General features: G+C 43.2%; 1 protein-coding gene across 1 annotated transcript in view; it reads left to right on the top strand.

Moving 5' to 3' along the window:
* USP31 (ubiquitin specific peptidase 31) overlaps positions 1-5,611 on the top strand; it is a 377,558-nt gene extending 371,947 nt beyond the window's left edge. Inside the window, exon 17 of the transcript XR_004536457.1 lies at positions 5,497-5,611. The gene's annotated coding sequence lies outside the window, so the exon portion shown is untranslated. The remainder of the gene's footprint in view (positions 1-5,496) is intronic.
* The last annotated feature ends 14,038 nt before the right edge of the window (positions 5,612-19,649 follow it).

Genomic DNA, 19,649 nt, shown 5'->3' with positions numbered 1-19,649 from the left:
ATCCTAGAAGGTGGGGGTGGTGTATGTATGAAGGACAATTATAGAGACCACCCCCGGCAAAAGAAAAGATGTGATAGTAAAGATTGCAACATAAACAATATCAGCAACTCATTTTTTAGTTTTGCAACGGAAAGTGAAACGAAACAAAAATCTATAAGAAAAAGGAGATTACCACTGAAAAATAGCTGGAAAGCGATGACCACAAATGCTCGCAGTCTAAGTAACAAAGTTCATGATCTGCAAGCCCTGATGTTAGAGGCAGATCTAGATATTGTTGCTATCACAGAGACATGGTTCAGTGAATCACATGGATGGGATGCAAACATACTGGGATATAATCTTTTTAGGAAGGACAGAGATGGTCCAAAAGGTGGAGGAGTAGCTCTCTATGTAAAGATCAATATCAAAGCGACCGAACTGCAAGGGACCTGGAAAGAGGAAGAAGCAATATGGATCGCTCTGAAAAGAGAAGATGGAACTTCTATCTACGTGGGTGTAGTCTACAGACCTCCGACTCAATCACAGCAAATTGATAAGGATCTGATTGTGGATATCCAAAAGTTTGGAAGGAAAGAGGAGGCTCTGCTGTCGGGAGATTTCAACCTGCCGGATGCGGACTGGAATGTTCCGTCTACAGAATCAGAAAGAAGTTGGGAGATTATGGATGCCTTTCAAGAGGCTTTGCTCAGACAAATGGTGACGGAACCCACGAGGGAAAAAGCGATATTGGATCTAGTCCTCACAAATGGAGAGAGTATCTCTAATTTTCGAGTGGGTGCTCACCTGAGAAGTAGTAATAATCAAACGGTTTGGTTTGATATAATGGCTAAAGTGGAGCGCAGCCATACGATACTTAAAGTCCTAGATTTCAAACGTACGGACTTTTATGCAATGGGAGAGTACCTGAAGAAAGAGCTGTTAGGATGGGAGGACATAAGACAAGTGGAAAGACAGTGGTCTAAGCTGAAAGGAGCGATAAAAATGGCCACGGACCTTTATGTGAAGAAAATCAATAAAAACAAGAGAAAAAGGAAGCCGATAAGGTTCTCCAAGCTAGTGGCGGAGAAAATAAAGGTGAAAGAGTTGGCGTTCATGAAATATAAAAAAAACCAAGATGTGGAGATAAGAAAGGACTACAGGGTGAAACTGAAAGAAGCCAAGAGAGAGATACGTCTGGCGAAAGCACAGGCGGAAGAACAAATGGCTAAAAAAGTAAAAAAGGGAGACACAAATTTTTTCAGATATATTAGTGAAAGGAGGAAGATGAAAAATGGAATTGCAAAACTAAAAGATGCTGGGAACCGATATGTGGAGAATGATGAGGAAAAAGCAAATGTGCTAAACAAATACTTCTGTTCTGTGTTCACAGAAGAAAATCCTGGAGAAGGACCGAGAAAATGGAGTGGATTCTGCGCCGTTCATGGAGGAGAGTGTTTATGAGCAACTTGAAAAACTGAACGTGGACAAAGCAATGAGACCAGACGGGATCCATCCCAGGATACTATGGGAGCTCAGAGAGGTTCTGGCGAGTCCTATTAAAGACTTGTTCAACAAATCTCTGGAGACGGGAGTGGTTCCTGGGGATTGGAGGAGAGCGGATGTGGTCCCTATTCACAAAAGCGGTCACAGGGATGAAGCAGGAGACTACAGGCCAGTGAGCCTCACTTCAGTTGTTGGAAAAATAATGGAAGTGTTGCTGAAAGAAAGGATAGTGTACTTCCTTGAATCTAATGGGTTACAGGATCCGAGGCAACATGGCTTTGCAAAAGGTAAATCGTGCCAAATGAACCTGATTGAATTTTTTGATTGGGTGACCAGAGAGCTGGATCGAGGACATATGCTAGATGTAATTTACTTAGATTTCAGCAAAGCCTTTGATGCAGTTCCTCATAGAAGACTGTTGAACAAACTTGAAGGGCTGAAGTTAGGACCCAAAGTGGTGAACTGGGTTATAAACTGGCTGTCGGACAGATGCCAGAGGGTGGTGGTTAATAGAAGTCGCTCGGAGGAAGGAAAGGTGAGTAGTGGAGTCCCTCAGGGTACGGTGCTGGGGCCGATCCTGTTCAGTATGTTTGTGGTTGACATTGCTGAAGGTTAGAAGGAAAAGTGTGCCTTTTTGCAGATGATACCAAGATTTGTAACAGAGTAGACACCGAAGAAGGGAGTGGAAAATATGAAAAAGGATCTGCAAAAGTTAGAGGAATGGTCTAATGCCTGGCAACTAAAATTCAATGCAAAAAAATGCAGAGTAATGCATTTGGGGATTAATAATCGGAAGGAACCGTTTATGCTGGGAGGTGAGAAGCTGATATGCACGGACGGGGAGAGGGACCTTGGGGTGATAGTGTCCGAAGATCTAAAGGCGAGAAAACAGTGTGACAAGGCAGTAGCTGCTGCCAGAAGGATGCTGGGCTGTATAAAGATAGGCGTAGCCAGTAGAAGGAAGGAGGTGTTGATGCCCCTGTACAGGTCATTGGTAAGGCCCCACTTGGAGTATTGTGTTCAGTTTGGAGACTGTATCTGGCGAAGGACGTAAGAAGACTTGAAGCGGTCCAGAGGAGGGCGATGAAAATGATAGAAGGCTTGCACCAGAAGACGTATGAGGAGAGACTGGAAGCCCTGAATATGTATACCCTAGAGGAAAGGAGGGACAGGGGAGATATTATTCAGATGTTCAAATACTTGAAGGGTATTAACGTAGAACAAAATCTTTTCTAGAGAAAGGAAAATGGTAAAACCAGAGGACATAATTTGAGGTTGAGGGGTGGTAGATTCAAGAGCAATGTTAGGAAATTCTTCTGTACGGAAAGAGTGGTGGATGCCTGGAATGCGCTCCCGAGAGAGGTGGTGGAGAGTAAAACTGTGACTGAGTTCAAAGAAGCGTGGGATGAACACAGTGGATCTAGAATCAGAAAATAATCTAATATAATAAAACCCTAAGCCGTGCATGCACACTCCCATCTGCGTGCTCCCGTTTTCCGTGTGCTGTAGGTCACCACAGGTAGGAGTGTGCATACGCGCGCATCTCTCTCTCTCCCCCCTGAGGCGGATGTTGGCGGCTGCAGGCCACGGCTGTCGCGGCTGCTGGCAGTGGCGGGCGAGCCCGGAGCCCAGATAGTCCTGAATAGGAAGGCAAACAGAAGGTTCTGTGTCGTCGTCTCTGAGTGGCAGAGATTGAAAGAAGAGGAGCAAGAAGCTGTAAGGTCACTGGAAGGAAAAAGAGTAAAGGAATTGGCAGATGAAAGAATCGTGGCTGAGAGTGAGGCTGTTCATTTGCAGGAGGCTGGCTAAGCAGACAGAAGATGGTAGTCAAACACACAAAAGGACAGGGAGCTAGACAGACAGATTTAAAGGAAAAAAATGCACTAGGAGAGAGAGACACACACACAAAAAAAACAACAAAAGGAGAGAGATAGGAAAAAAAGACAGAGAGACATACAGCAGTCAATGAGACAGATAGACAGACAGTAGCCAAGGAGACAGACAGAAAAAACAAAAGGCGAGAGAGAGATAGGGAAAAAAAGACAGAGAGATATACAGCAGCCAATGAGACAGATAGACAGACAGTAGCCAAGGAGACAGACAGAAAAACACAAAAGGAGAGAGATAGGAAAAAAAGACAGAGAGACATACAGCAGCCAATGAAACAGATAGACAGACAGTAGCCAAGGAGACAGACAGTAAATTGTTTTAACTCTGCACATATATTCTAGCACCCGTTAATCTAACGGGTTTAAACACTAGTATTAAATATTGAACTAAGGCCAGTACTGGGCAGACTTGCACGGTCTGTGTCTGTGTATGGCTGTTTGGGGGGGGGATGGGCTGGGGAGGGCTTCAGTGGCTGGGAGGGTGTAGATGGGCTGGAGTAGGTTTTAATGGAGATTTCGGCAGTTGGAACCCAAGCACAGTACTGGGTAGAGCTTTGGATTCTTGCCCAGAAATAGCTTAGAAAAAAAAATTTAATAATTTAAATTGAATCAGGTTGGGCAGACTGGATGGACCATTCGGGTCTTTATCTGCTGTCATCTACTTTGTTACTATGTTACTATGTAATCCAAGGGAGGGGCTCTCCCACAAAACATTACTATTTTCGTTCCTGACTCCCAAGGGTTGCCAATAGAAAAGATTCCTGGACAGGACACTCTCTGCCCCTGGAAGTAGATGAAGGGTTCTGGGGCAGGCCTGTTTTTTGATGCTGTGCGTTGTCTGCGCTAAGGTCTAAGCAAACACCAGAAGAATGGTGGGTGGAAGGACTAAAACCACAGCAACTGAGAATTTTTGGGAGGCCATGGTCCCTTTGGCCTCCCCCGTTCCGACGCCTATGACTCTTGAGTATACCAGGGACAGCTTGACCTGAAGGCTAAACGTTTGTCATAATCCTTCAGTCTAGGACGGCATCTCCCCTTTCCACAGATTGCAGAATAACTTGTAACTTTGCTCCATCTTCTTAATATCCCAGGGAGTATTACCTACCTCAGGGCTGGATGTAATCACAACAGCCCATTCCTCTTCTTGAAGTCAAACATATTGAGAAATATGTAATTTTGAAAATGATGGATGAAAAGTATGTGCCTTCTCATTGTGTTTATGTGCTTATAATGAGGCAGGAAAATCTCAGATTATTAAACTCCTGTTAGCTCTGTTAATATATCACTCAGTTAAAGGAGTGTGACAGAAACGGTCTCTGCTGTAAGTGCGGCCAATATGGTATTGATAGAACAGAGCAGGAGAGCAGCTGCTAAGGTGAGGGGGAGCTTTCAGGATGGACTTTGTGTTCCTGTAAGGTAATTCTCAGGAATGAGGAGGGCAAAGGGTGCATTCACAATCGATAAAAAGAGGTATTTTCCACATACAGTCCTAATCTGACTCTTCAAAGACAAATTAGAAGCAGAGAATTCCCCGATGCCATACTTCAGATAATGAAGGGACAGAGGAAACAGGAGGAGCTTTACCCCAGCTGCAGAACTGACTCTGAATAGAGTCGAGTCCACTCCATTGTCCTTGGGTGCAGTAAATAAAAGCAGAAAATCATCAGCGTCAGATTGATAGGTGACTCTTGAAAGGGCTAGAAATAAATGATCAGGCAGAACTCTGGGGCATTGCTGAGCCCACAGTTTCCAGCCAGAACAATTATTCCAAAAGCTGGACCCTGTCCTGCATGTAGGCTGTGAATGAGTTAGCTATAATCTCTGCTACCTAGAGATTTTCATCTGCTGAACACATTTAGCCTCATAAATGACAAAAGATTGCAGAAAGAGAAAGATGGGCAAAAATATCTGGAACAGTTAAGAGAAGCTGCTAGAGTAGGCAGGAAAGCAAAGATTAAACTGTAAGAAAAATAAGCCGACATGGTGAAACAAGGAGGACATGACAATTTTTAGATATGTTAGTGATGGAGGAAGATCAAAAATGGCATTGTGAGGCTCAAATATGTAGAAGCTGATAAAGAAAAGGCTGAATTGCTTAATAAATATTTCTGTTCTGTGTTCACAGTTGAAGTGCCAAGAGTGGGACCACAGAAGACAGACGTAAATAGAAATGGAGGTGTGCTACTAAACCCTTGTGACAGAGTCCAGTCCGAGTTTTCCTGCACCCTGTCCACATTCACACAGAAACAGCAGACAGATCTGGTTGAAAGGTACAATGAACAATCTTATATTCTTTTGCAGACCTGAGCCTGTTCTTTCATAGAGTATTAATTCAGTTCCACCACACTTGTCTTCATTTATCACAAGACTCTATCCCAATACTGTTCCTCAATAGATTCAATATATGCGGTTGGCTTACCATAGCCCAGCAGAGACCAGTCATCTCTTGATGTTCTCATATACTCTCCAGTCCTTTCTAGGGCTCTTTCTCAGCCTACAGCTAGGAAAGGTGGAAATTTCTCACACATAGACCTCTTCCCTGGGATCTCTTTGAATGATTCAGTTCTGGAGCAGAAGTACTCCTGACTGCCTTAGTCCTGCCCTTCTGACTTAGGTCTATTTCCCCTACCTAATGGATCTCAGCACTGAGCTGCAAAACTCAGGTCATTATAGGATATGTAGTTTTCCCTGATTTGTCTGATGCCCCATGGCGTAACTGCAGTCTTAGTGAGGGAAAAACCCCTGAATCTCTCACAACCCTGAACAATTTTCAGACCACTTTAGCTATGGACCCCCAAGACCAGGGGTGTCAAAGTCCCTCCTCGAGGGCCGCAATCCAGTTAGGTTTTCAGGATTTCCCCAATGAATATGCATGAGATCTATTAGCATACAATGAAAGCAGTGCATGCAAATAGATCCCATGTATATTCATTGGGGAAATCCTGAAAACATGACTGGATTGCGGCCCTCGAGGAGGGACTTTGACACCCCTGCCCAAGACAGACGGAGGAGACAGACTCAGAAATGATAGAGGAAATTAAACAAGAATGTAAGACAGGTAATGTAATAATCATGGGAGACTTCAATTTCCTGGGGATAGACTGGAACCTGGGAACCTCAAACTGTGGTAAGGAGGCCAAGTTCCTGGAAGTGTTAGGGGACTGCTTCCTGGAACAAATGGTGGGAGAGCCGACGAGAGGAAACGCCACCTTGGACTTGGTCCTAAATGACATTACGGGGCCGACAAAAGAAGTAGAAGTCACAGTCCTGCTGGGGACGAGCGATCACAACATGATCAACTTTAAACTTGACATCGGGAAAGGGAAATGTACCAAAACCTTAACCACGACCTTAAACTTTAAAAAGGGAAGATACGATAGCATGAGAACCATGGTGAAACAATGGCTTAAGAAAAAGATGGAAAAAGTTAAAACGGTAGATCAGGCATGATCCCTACTGAAAAATACTATCACGGAAGCACAAAATCTCTACAATCCGCGGATTTCCAAAGAAAGGAAAACTAAAGGCAAAGGAGAACCGGCATGGCTTACTAGAGAGGTGAAGGAAGCCATAAAAGAAAAGAAGGACTCCTTTAAAAAATTTAAATGCACGAAAACAACCGAAGCTTGGAATAAACACAAAGATGATCAGAAGAAATGTCACAAGGCGGTGAGGGATGGCAAAAAGGACTATGAGGAGAAAATAGCACAAGAGGCCAAAAATTTCAAGCCCTTCTTTAGATACGTAAAAGGAAAAAAACCTGCAAAAGAGGCGGTGGGACCGCTGGATGACCAGGGAAGAAAAGGGTACATCAAGGAAGACAAACAAATTGCAGACAGACTAAATTCCTTCTTTGCGTCTGTCTTTACGAAGGAGGACACCGCAACAATACCAGAAGCAGTGAAAGTGTTCAAAGGAGTAATAGAGGACAACCTCACCACAGTAGAAGTGGACTTGGACCAGATATACTACCAGATCGACAATCTTAAAAGTGACAAATCCCCTGGACCTGATGGAATTCACCCGAGAGTCTTAAAAGAACTGAAGGTTGAAATCAGAGAGCTTTTGCAAAAACTTTACAACCTGTCAATTAGAACTGGACAGATACCGGATGATTAGAAGATAGCGAACATCACGGCAATTTTCAAAAAAGGATCAAGAGGAGAACCGGGCAACTACAGACCTGTGAGTCTTACGTCTGTCCCTGGAAAGATGGTTGAAGCACTGATTAAAGATAGCATAGTCTGGCACTTGGATACGCATGACCTGATGAGAGCCAGTCAACATGGCTTCAGGAAAGGGAAATCATGTTTGACGAATTTACTTCAATTTTTTGAGACCGTGAACAAACAAATTGATAGTGGAGAACCAGTGGACATAATATACTTGGACTTCCAGAAAGCGTTCGACAAGGTTCCACATGAAAGACTTCTCAGGAAACTACAAAGCCATGGAATAGAGGGAGATATACTAAGATGGATAGGCAAATGGCTGGAGAACAGAAAGCAGAGAGTGGGCATAAATGGGAAGTTCTCAAACTGGGAGAAAGTGACTAGCAGTGTGCCCCAGGGCTCGGTACTTGGGCCCATCTTATTTAATATTTTCATCAATGACTTAGAAGAAGGAACATCCAGAATCAACAAACTAGAGCAGGAAAAAAATTATTTACAATGTCCAATGTGACACGGACAAGAGGACATGGACTGAAACTAAGGGGGGCCAAGTCCAGGACAAATATCAGGAAGTTCTGCTTCACGCAACAAGTGGTGGACACCTGGAATACTCTCCCAGAGGAGGTTATTGCGGAATCCACCGTTCTTGGATTTAAAAGCAAACTAGATGCACATCTTCTTACGAGAGGCATAGAGGGATATGGGTGACTAAAATTACGCCAGGTGTACACCTGGCTGGGCCTCTGCGTGTGCGGATTGCCAGACTTGATGGACCGAAGGTCTTATCCGGAGATTACATTACATTACATTCGTGATTTCTATTCCGCTTGTACCTTGTGGTTCAAAGCGGCAGTTCTTATGTTCACTGGACACACAAGCAGAAGTAAGGAAGAGGTAGGGAACTAAAGACTGCTAAGTCTGACTTCAGTGGTAAGTATGGAAACGCTTTTCAAACAGAGTAGAGTGAAATTTCTGGAATCCAGTGGATTACAGGACCCAAGGCCACAAGTGTCATCTGTGAGTAGATCCATCTTATGAGCTCGAGAGGGATGGATATACATGCGCAACAGAAATGTATAATGCAATCCTTGCATTAGGATATTGGTCACCAAACGGACTCATAAGAACTGCCATCTCCAGATCAGACCTTTGGTACATCAAGTCCGGCGATCCACACACGCGGAGGCCCAGCCAGGTGTACACCTGGCGTAATTTTAGTCACCCATATCCCTCTATGCCTCTCATAAGGAGATGTGCATCTAGTTTGCTTTTAAATCCTAGAACGGCTCCATCTGCTTAATTCTTCTACTGTAAATTCAAGCTTTCCACAATTTTAATGTATGATGCAGGGAGTTTGCAGGCCTTCATAATATCAGCTAACCAATTCTTTAGTGGTTCCTGGACGTGGCCAACCTGCATCAGATAAAGACTCCTGAACCTCTTTGGCATATTTACAAATCAAACTTGTAGCATAATGTTTCAGGTGTGCATAAACAAATCTGGGTGGGGGAGACCATTAGATAATAGTGTTGCCCCATCTTTCTCAAGCATTTGATGAAGCAAAACACTATGTACAGGCCAAAGGTTAAACTGAGACTGTTGCAGTCCTGGAGGAAAGTCACCATTTCCTGTTCTAGGCAAGTATTGAGAACATGTGCGGTGTAAACCATACTTCTTCCTGAGAAGCCTCCAGACCCACCTCATTGTGCCTAATAAAAGATGCCAACTTTTCATAGGTGAAAAAGTGTTCCCCTCATTGCATTCATAGGTAAGGTCTCAAAATTCTTGAGTAGCAAAAATCCAGTCTCTAACATAATGCAATCGAGATGCCACATCATAGGTTTTAAGACCAGATAGTCTGGGCCTCCATTCCTACAGGCCAGTTGAAGATGGCACAGAGCCATCCGCAGTTGGCTAGTGCCCTACAGGAACTTACGGATAATAGCATTATAATAAGTTAAGTCCTTGAGTACTAGCAGTAAATGAAGAAATACATCCACCCTGGAAGCAAATGTATTCTTCATCCTAATGAGAGGAGTAAGCATCCCCCAACAATCACACAACGTGAGAGCACAATTTTAAAAGAGGGCGGACTATGCGCAATGATACACTTTCAGGGAAAAATGACGAGTACACGGTCGTCATCCAAATAGTGGACTCTCTTTCAAAAGACATCACCGCTCCCCCCCCCCTGCTCATTTTTGGGTTTTAGTGACATGGGCTATGTTGCAAATGACGGTCCATGCCAACTGTGGAGCCTGAATAGCCATGGATAGGATGCTGTGCTTGTTGGACCTTCTTATATCCTGAAAAATCTCCCCTTTCGTGTCTGTGGAAGAGACCTGCAATTAATCTCTTGCATTCTGTGATCTGTACAGGATAACAAACTGCTGCTCCAGGAATCACTCTGGTCTGCACGCTCTGTTCTTTCCTAATAAATCTTCAGAGCATATCTAGGAGCAATGTTTCACCCCCCCCCCCCCCCAAGAAAAAGAAGAGGCTTCTTGTAGTAACGTTCCTTGTTTATCACAAGCTGAAAGTTTTATACGTGGCAAAATCTCTACGTGGCTGTGGCACTTCCCTGACCTCCTTCAGGTAAAGCTAGATAGATTTGGTCTAAGTTCCTGTATTTGGGCGAAGGGAGATCCAAGAGCGACGAGGTCAACATTCATAGAACATTTATCATGATTTTTCTGGAGCTGCCTGAACACACTTTTTTTTAAGCAATAAAATGTCTGCATTTGGGTTTTTCCCATTGTGTCTTCCAGAGACAAGAGAATGGGGTGAATTGAGGACAAATCCTTTTCTGTGGCTTAGTTAAGCCTGAAATTTCTAGAGTGTTGCTATTTGAAAGAGCGATGACAGATGCTGAAACAGACCCAGTGTTTCCTGGCACATATAGTCGGCCAGACCTTGCCAGGGATCCTGCCTCATATTAACCCATCCATAATTCATAGGAAGGAGGGTAATGTCGCAATCTCCTCGACGTGCCGCTATTTATTATTAATGCAGGGACACAACGGTCTCTTTCCTATTCAAAACTCATTTAGTGTTTTTGTCAGCCCTGCAGAAGACTTTCTGCAGCTGTATCGACTTCTAATTAGATTTGTGCCTCAAGCTGGAAGGGATTTAGCAGAGGAGCTGCATGCCGCCTCTATGTGGCTGAGCAGCGAAAAGAGAGACTTGGGTGCTGCTCTTACCAGGAATCTGACATCTGACTATGTCCGATTTTCTCCTCCATAGTCAGACAATTCAGATGCAGGTCACTTTCATTAGAAGCAATCACAGCTCCAGCCTCCATTTATCAAATCCGTCTCCATACTTCCTACCTTCATGCAAACATGTCATGTCTACAGTCATTCATTCTCCCAAGCACATCTACATGTTCCAGAGGGACAGAGCTAAGAGGAGAGGTTATTAAATCACAGGAAAAATATCTCATGTGTATTGATGAAGGCTATGCTGAAATTCTGGTAGAACTGCGAACAGTGAGAGGGCTGGGACCAGTGCTGGAATAGATGGGGGGCACTATGGTGCAGGAGTAAGGTGCATTAGCTGAGCTGTGAGGAGGGAGGGGTGGTATCAGTTCTGGAATAGGAGGGGTTGCTGTGAGGCAGGAGTGTGGTGCATTTGCTGAGCTGCGAGGAGGGGGAGGGGCTGGTATCAGTCCTGGAATAGGAGGGGCTGCTGTGAGGCAGGAGTGAGGTGCATTGGGAGGGGCTGCTGTGAGGCAGGTGCATTAGCTGAGTTATCAGGAGGGAGGGGGTGGTATCAGTCCTGTAATAGGAGAGGCTGCTGTGGGCAGCAGTGAGGTGCATTAGCTGAGTTGTCAGTTGGGAGGGGCTGCTGTGGGGAAGGAGTGAGGTGCATTAGCAGAGCTGTGAGGTGTGGGAGGGGGTCAGTTTCAGTAGAAAAATAGAAGGGGGATCTACAGGGCAGGAGTGAGGTGAATTAGGAGAGATGGCGTGCATGTGGGTGGTTTCAAGTTTATTAGGTTTCTTGATTAATCGCTTAATCAGACTTCTAAGCGATGTACATATTAAAATTTATATTTGTTAGGTGACAATACAATACATAAGAATACTTAAAAAGGACTAAATTACACTCAATTTAACATATTCTTAACATTAGGTGAGGAGGGATGAAATACAATTCATTAAAGTAAAGAAAAGACATTAAGGGAAAATACAAGAGGGTAACAAATAAAAAATATAATAATAAAAAAGTAGGGTAATAAGATAATAAAATTAGTTTGCAAAGGCATCCTTGAAAATAAATGTTTTTAAGTTACTTTTAAATTTTCCAAATTCCTTCTCCTCCCTTAAAGAAATAGGGAGGGCATTCCAAGTCTGCGGTGCAGTACATGAAAAAATAAATTGTCGTCTAGTGTTTATAATTTTCAACGAGAGGATAGACAATAAGTTTTGTTCATTAGATCTTAAAATTCTCCTTGCAGAATATGGAATTATATAGTATAGAATGGAAAAGAATGAGGTGCTTTGGTGCAGGAGTGAGTGGAATTAGAGCTGTGAGGGAGTGGTAGCCATGCTGCAAAGAGTGATAATATGTGTTTATATACAACAAAATCTATATGTAATTGACAGCTACATATATGTCCAAATAGACAGTGCTGCTGAGAAAATCTCTACCTGTTGTAGCACTATCCCCTGGGTTCTATATATGGTGCCCAAAATTGTGTGCCAATATTCTATAAAGATGCTTGTGTAAATCTTTTATATTTAGAGTGTACCTGAAAAGGGGGAATGGCTATGGGAGAAGCATGGGTGTGTCAGAGGGAATTGTTGGACTTGCACAAGGGAAGGAGGAAAGGAGAGTTGTTTGACTGGCAACTGGGAGGGGGGGGGGTGAGGAGGAAGCAGGAGCAGCTGCTGAGCTTGCACTGGAGGAGGAGGGATAGTTGCTGGACTCATGGGGTGGGGATCAGAGAGAGAGAGAGAGAGGGGGGGGGGGGAGATTATATATCCACAGGGAATTGGGAAGAGAGGAAGAGAAGCCAAACAACCCGATGGGGGAGGGGAGAACCCAGAGAGAAATATGTTGAAATATAGTAAGGAGAGAGTAAGAGATGTGGGACTGTGGGAGGGAAGAAAGGCTAGATGCACAGAGGTAGGGAACATGCGGCAGTGGGCAGGGGGAGGAAATGGAAACAGAGAGTGAGATGCTGAACCTATGAAGGGAGGAAAGATGCTGGATAGTAGGTGGAGGTTGGAAGGATAAAAAGATGCTGGATCACATGGAAATAATAGGAAAGATGTTGGGTGGAAAAGGGAAAAGCTGGATATAGCGAGGGAGAGGCACACAGAGGAATGATGCTGAACAATGGGGGACAAGGTCTAAGATAGGAGACACAAGAAATGCCTAATGGATAGAAGAGCCTGATAAGAAAGTTAAAAGAATCCAGAGGAAAGTGGAAACCAGACACTGGAACCAACATGATTAAAAAAAATAAAAACCAAATGACCAGACAACAAATGTGGAAAACTAAATTTATTTTCTATCTAGTGGTGTTAGTGTTTAGACACGACTGAGGTCCTTGACAGGAATTTGGGAGGCTGTGCTGCCTACAGATTCATAATTGCCCTGGTTGCACCCCACTCCCAATCCTATGCCTGATTAGTATAGTATAGGGGAAACGGCACCTCTTTCAATTTCTCTGGTAGTGTTCTACATAGAAGTTCTGACTTAAGAACATAAGGACCGCCATACTGGGTCAGACCAATGGTCCATCTAGACAGTGTCCTGTTTTCTACAGTGGCCAATCCAGGTCACAAGTTTGATTTCTGTCTACATATTTGTATTTCTAGATTGCGGTCATTTATTCTGTGTGTCATTGAAGATAGGTGTTCTGTCCGCATGAAACTTCTAGCATCATTTCTAGTAATATGGCTTGTTTAAGTTCAAGTTTTTATTTATATTTGATGAATCGCTTATTCCAGTTACTAAGCGATTTACAACTTCATAAAACAGGTTTATATAAGTAATCAAAATGACTTAAAACTAACATTATTAAGACATACACGAAATGAGAAGGATAGAAGGGTAAAGTTACATCATCACTGCTTAAGAAAAGAGACAAAACAAGGAATGAAACAATAGGATGAGGTAATGAAACTGAGCCCTAATGTCTGTGTCTAATAGGAAAAAGCTAGAAATTAAATACATCTTTAAAAAGATAACTTTTTAGTAGTTTTTTGAATTGACTGAGGTCTTTTTCTTCTCTGATATATTGGGGAAGAGCGTTCCGTAATTGGGGGGCCATTACTGAGAACAGTTTCCCCAATAGATGTAAGTTAATGCAGCATGGTAAATTTGTTCAGAAGAGTGTGGGGGATATGATAATGAGAGGGCAAGAGATGGTACTGGGACTGAGAGGGTAGAAGAGAGGAGGGGACATGAACGGGATAAAAGACAGGGAGAGGAAGAAGCTGTTGACAGGGATCAAGAAGACTGATGCTATTTTATTGGGGTCACTGACTCCCACTATCTTTGCTTGGTCTGGTAGCTGTTATGTTGGAGCCATCAAGCCGCTCTTGCTGTTCTTACTGAAGTGGGAGTCTGAGGTTGGGGGCTGCTGATCCCCTCTTCATACTTTTGTTGATACTATTGGCACATTTACAGGGGCTGGGCAATGCCCCCAAATGCTTCAGGATGGCATTAGAAAGTAGAGGACCACATGGGCTTTAGCTCCATCTAAATTCTGCTCCTTCCCCACCCCCCAGGGTCCAGCGCCATCTTCTTTTTACACCAACAAATTTTAAAATTATATTAATTATCGAAGCCTTCATGTTCCTGTGCCACAATGGATTTTCTGCTGAAATTCAGTTGAGCCATTGAGACTGAATTCTCAATTGGAGTTGCATCATTTTTGACTTAAGATCATTTTTTGACTGAGAAGTAATTTTTACTTGAGAATTTGTTTGGAAAATTGTTCATTCATCAGGGTTCTGTCAATAAAGTTGCTGAACAAAGGAGGGCATTTAAAGGTCCACCATCATGTTTGAGAAGAAGAATCTGTCAGCAAGATTGATTTGTTAATTGAAATTTCACTTTTGAACACTTTGGTTAATTCTAGCTTTTTGTAGGTTTTAGGCTAAGATACTTTCTGGCCATCGTTGGAAGTTCAGTGAATCTCATCTCTGCAGAGCCTAATTTAAGTCATTATTTTCTGAAATGGAATTTGATGATTTTTGTGTTAAAAGTCCATACAATATATACTGGGTTTTTTTTTTTATCATACTCAGACAATTCTTATAACATTTACCCCCCTCCCTTGGTTTTTAGTGCCGGTCGTGGCAGTAACAGCTCTGACACTCATGGAAGTCTATGAACATCGGAGCTGCTACAATTGCGGCTGGCGCTAAAAGCTGCACTATGGTTTTGTAAAAGAGGGCCAGTGCGTCGTGTCCTGAATAAAACGGATGTAAAATGTAGTAAATATTTTCTACCTCACCACATCGCTAACTACCTTGTGAAAATGAATTGTTGCTAAGGGATATGCACAGAAGCAGACGATAGTTTGTAAACAGTCTCTGTCAAAATGGTTTTCACTGCAGAAGACCAAATTCTGATAAAGAACTTGGTACTGCTAAAAGGTTACAGCAGTCAACGATTGTTGAAAGAGGGGTTGGAACAAAAACAGCCTTGATGTGCTGCTATACAAGATCTGAGCAACAGGCACTGTGGATTGTTAGCCAGGCAGCGGACAATTGTGCTTGATTCACCTACAAAAGCACATTGATGTTGTAGACAATCTTGTACTGAGCCAGGAGCACGCGTTGCATACACAGTGAACAACTCGCCAAATAGCAAGAGAAGCAGAAATAAGCCAGACAATTGTAGTTAGGATAATTCATGACGATCTGAAATTAAAGTGTCTTCAAAAGCATCTTACTCAAATGTTAACTTTACACAACAAAGCCACATGCCTGAAACAGTGCAAGTAGCTTTTGACCAAGTACCTGGAGCACAGCGTTATCTAGTTTACAGATGAAAAGATATTTACAGTAGCTCCACTGATTAACACATAGAATGATTGCCTGTATGTACCGTCAACAACACTGAAGTGTGAGTTAAAGCCAAGCGTCTACTATGGATCTGCCCGACCTTCAGCCAATCAGTCATGGTCTCAGTCGCAATCTCAAAACTTGGATTCACAAATCTGCTCTTCATTGATCTTGGGGTTAAGATCAATGGTACATACTACTGGGGTGTCCTCTTGACACTGAAGCTGTTGCCAGCAACGTTATCTTCCAACAGGACAATGGCCCAGTACATTGGGCAAAGGACACCTTAGAACTACTACATCAGGAGACTTCAGACTTTATTGGTCTAGACCTCAACCCAGTTGACTACCAGATCAGGGGGCTGATACAGGAACGCATCTACCAGACAGCGATATCTGACGTTTAAGACTTTAAACAGTACCTCATCTCTTTTTCGGCTGAGTTGGAGCAGAGCATCATTGACAAGTCAATAGATCAGTGGTGGTCAAGGCTTTGTGCCTTTGTGCAATGGGTATGCACTTCAAACATTTGCTTAATTGAAACATTACTTTTTAACTTTACATTTTTCTGCAAGATACGCCATAAAACATTTGATGCATTTTTATCCAGGTCACAATTCATTTTCACAAGGTAGTTAGTGTTGTGGTACAATTGGAAAATATTTACAACATTTAACATCAACTTCATTCAGGACATAACGCACTAAATTTCATAAGAATCAGCTGAGTTCTGTGGAAGATACAACAAAAAACGTTTTGGTGAGCTTCCATCTCCAACCTCCTCAGACCACCTAAACAGTAAGTGGAGCTTCCAGACAGGAACGAATTGCTTTGGAAGAGCAGGACTGAGATGCTTTGTTAGAACTCTGTCCGATGTCTACTGAATATCTGAAGAGTGGTGCAGGGGATGAGTGAGGGCACCGGTAAAAGTATATGTGAGGGACTCTGGACTGGACTTGTAACACCAGCACTTCCATGGACATCTGCCAGCAAAGTTGTATAACCAACACAGTGTTTTGCCATGTGCTACAAACTCCAACCCACAAAACACACAAGTTCTCCTTTTTTTTTTTTTCTTTAATTCTTTCTTTAATTTTAACAATTGACAATCTAAAAAAAAAGTCAAGAAGCAATAACAGTCTGTATATCAAAAGAATATCACTACAAAATATTTCATATTAAAGGAAATAATGAGAAATTATACAGATTGTAGTTAGTCCATCATACATATGGAGAAGGAGCTGAAATTAAGCTGAAATAAAATGAAGAAATACTGAAAAATGAAGAAAAACTGAAAAAACACCATGAATTCCTTCTCTCACACCAAGCAGCATCATGGGGTAAAGACCTAGAACAATTACTTTCGCCCTCTACTTATGAGGAATTTAGGAAACGTCTAAAAACACACCTGTTCCTAAAACATCTTGACAACTGATCCACTTATCTCTTTCCTCTCAATAGCGACCTACTGTCCTTTTGATCACTTTTCTCCTCAACAATGAATTTCCTGTCTAATTACTTCTCTTTCTTCTTCCCCTCTTGAAGTCAGTCAATTTGTACCTTTGCTTAATCTTTTGTAAACCGCATAGAACTTCACGGTATTGCGGTATATAAGCTGTTATTATTATTATTATTATCATGCTCCCAACCTCCCTCCAGTAGTGTCGGCTGCTTCGTGGCTTTCTCCTCCCTCTGCCGCGTCACTGATGACGTCATCAGTGACGCTTCACTGGCAGGAGAAAGCCGTGAAGCAGTTGACACTACTGGAGGGAGGTTTGCTGCTCTCGCTGGGAGGGTCAGAAAGGTTTACTTGGGGGGGGAGAGATAGGAGGGTCAGCGGGGGTTCGGCTGGGAGAGGGGAGAAGCGGTCTGCCTCGGTGCTCCAAGGCCTAGTGCCATTACCTTCTTAGGGCAGCAGCAGCTTTTACAATCCGCTGCTGTTGCCGGCTTCAGGCCTTCCTCTCTTCTGGGTCCTGCCTACTTCCTGTTTTCAGGAAGACAGGACCCGACGGAGAGGAAGGCCTGAAGCGGGCAACAGTAGTGAATTGTGAATGCTGCTGCTGCCCGATGAAGTTCAGGACACCAGGCTTTGGGTGACAGAAGGAGGAAAGGGAGCAGAGGGAGAGAGAATTGGGGAGAGTGTTGCTGTACCCAACTGGAGGGAATGAAAGGAGATGCCAGGGCTTGGAGGGAAGAAGAAATGCCAGGGCATGGAGGGAAGGAGGAAGGTATGCCAGATCAAGGGAAAAGGAAGGGGGATAGGAAGGAGGAGATGTCAGAGCATGGAGTGGGAGGGAGAGATGGAAGAAAAGGAAAGGAGAGAGATGCCGGGAATCAGGGAAGGGATGATGCCAGACCGTGAGGTGGGAAGGAAAGAAAGGAGAAGAAAGAGATGCCAGAGCATAGGGGAGGGGGTGGTGACAGAGAGAGAAAATCAGAGAGGTGACAGAGTTGAAATCAATCATGTGTACAAAGGAGAGAAGGGGCACGGGATAGATAGTTTATGGAAGGAGCATAGAAAGAGGGAAGATGCCATATGGAAGAGAGAGAGAGAGGGTGCACACTGGATAGAAAGAGCAAAGAGGGCAGTGAATGGAAGGGGCGAGATAGAGGGTGAACAGTAGATTGAAGGGGTAGAGAGAGGGAAACAGACACTGGATGGAAGTGTGGGGGAGAGGAAGGACAGCTGCTGAATGGAAGTGTGAGGGAAAGGGGGAGCAGATGCTGGAAGGAAGTGGGGAGGAGAAAGAAAAAAAGGGCACATGCAGGATTGAGGGAAGAGGATAGAGTTAGTTACTGGAAGGGGTGAGGGAAAGAGGTGGCAAGCTATAGGTAGACAAAGTGAAAAAGGGAAATTGAGGACTGAATAGTAAAAAAGAATTTAGACAGAGGCAGAAAATAAATTGAGAAGGAAGACCAGGGAAGAACAGGAGGAAGGGAGCGGAGAGAGAGATGCCAGAGCAGAGGGGGAAGGAGAGGAGACAGATACCAGACCAATGGGAGTGAAAGGAGAGATGGAAGGGGGAGGCATACAGTTTCTGGAAGGGGCATAGAAGGAGAGAAGATGCCATAAAGGGGCAGAGATATGGCAGACAGTGGATGGAAGGAAGAGACTAACAAGAAGATGAGGAAAGCAGAAACCAGAGAAGACAAAGGTAGAACAAAAATTTTCTATTTATTGCTTTAGGAGACATGTGTCACTGTTTCTGTGGTGTTGCATTGTATGCAGAGTCCAGCTTCTTGCTGGTTCAATTTAACCTTTCTCTGTGTATTTCTATTTTATCCCCCCTTTTACAAAACTGTGGAGCGTTTTTTAGCGCCAGCCGTGGTGGAAGCAGCTCTGATGCCCAGAATTCTATGAGCGTCAGAGCTGTTACTACCGTAGCTAAAATCTATACTACAGTTCCATACTAGGCGAAGGTGTTTTCTGTGTTCTGTGTGTTCGAAAGACATGGTTTTCTGTTAGGATTGACGGTGTAGGATTGATCTGTACTAGTCTGGCTTGTTTAGTTTCACAATGGGTGTATTGCTGTTGTATGCTCACTGAGTATGTAAGATGCTGCCTTTTCCTAGGTACTCATGTGTGACGTGTGGCTTGTTACTAAAAATCATGTTTTTCGTACAGATGGGGGGAGGGGGTGCCAAAAAATGATGGGCCCCAGGTGTGACACTGCCTTCGACCTCAAAATCAAAAATGGTTTCCTTCGCTTTTTTTTTTTAATTCTTTATTCATTTTTACATAGTACAACAAGTGTAACATAGAAACACATTTGACCTTTACAATAACACTTGATTAATTTATATGTATCACATAAATATAATGAATAAACCTGCCCCCAACCCTGATAATGCATATTTTATATAGAATTCATTGTATTAATCATATTCCTAATTACAACTCTTAATACCAAATCTGAGATCCCTCTCCACCTCCCTAATCCTTACATATATCAAACCGTAACACTCCAACCATATTCATATATTTTATACATCAAACTATTTCCTAAAATATTACCCACCCATCCCCACAATTATTTTATCTTTGGGAAAATGTTCATTACTCATTACAAAAATCTGTTAATG

Source organism: Geotrypetes seraphini, chromosome 11, assembly GCF_902459505.1.
Source record: "Geotrypetes seraphini chromosome 11, aGeoSer1.1, whole genome shotgun sequence".
NCBI classification, from domain to species: Eukaryota; Metazoa; Chordata; class Amphibia; order Gymnophiona; family Dermophiidae; genus Geotrypetes; species Geotrypetes seraphini.
Note: the sequence above shows the minus strand (reverse complement) of the source record. Positions and strands in the feature narration are given on the sequence as shown.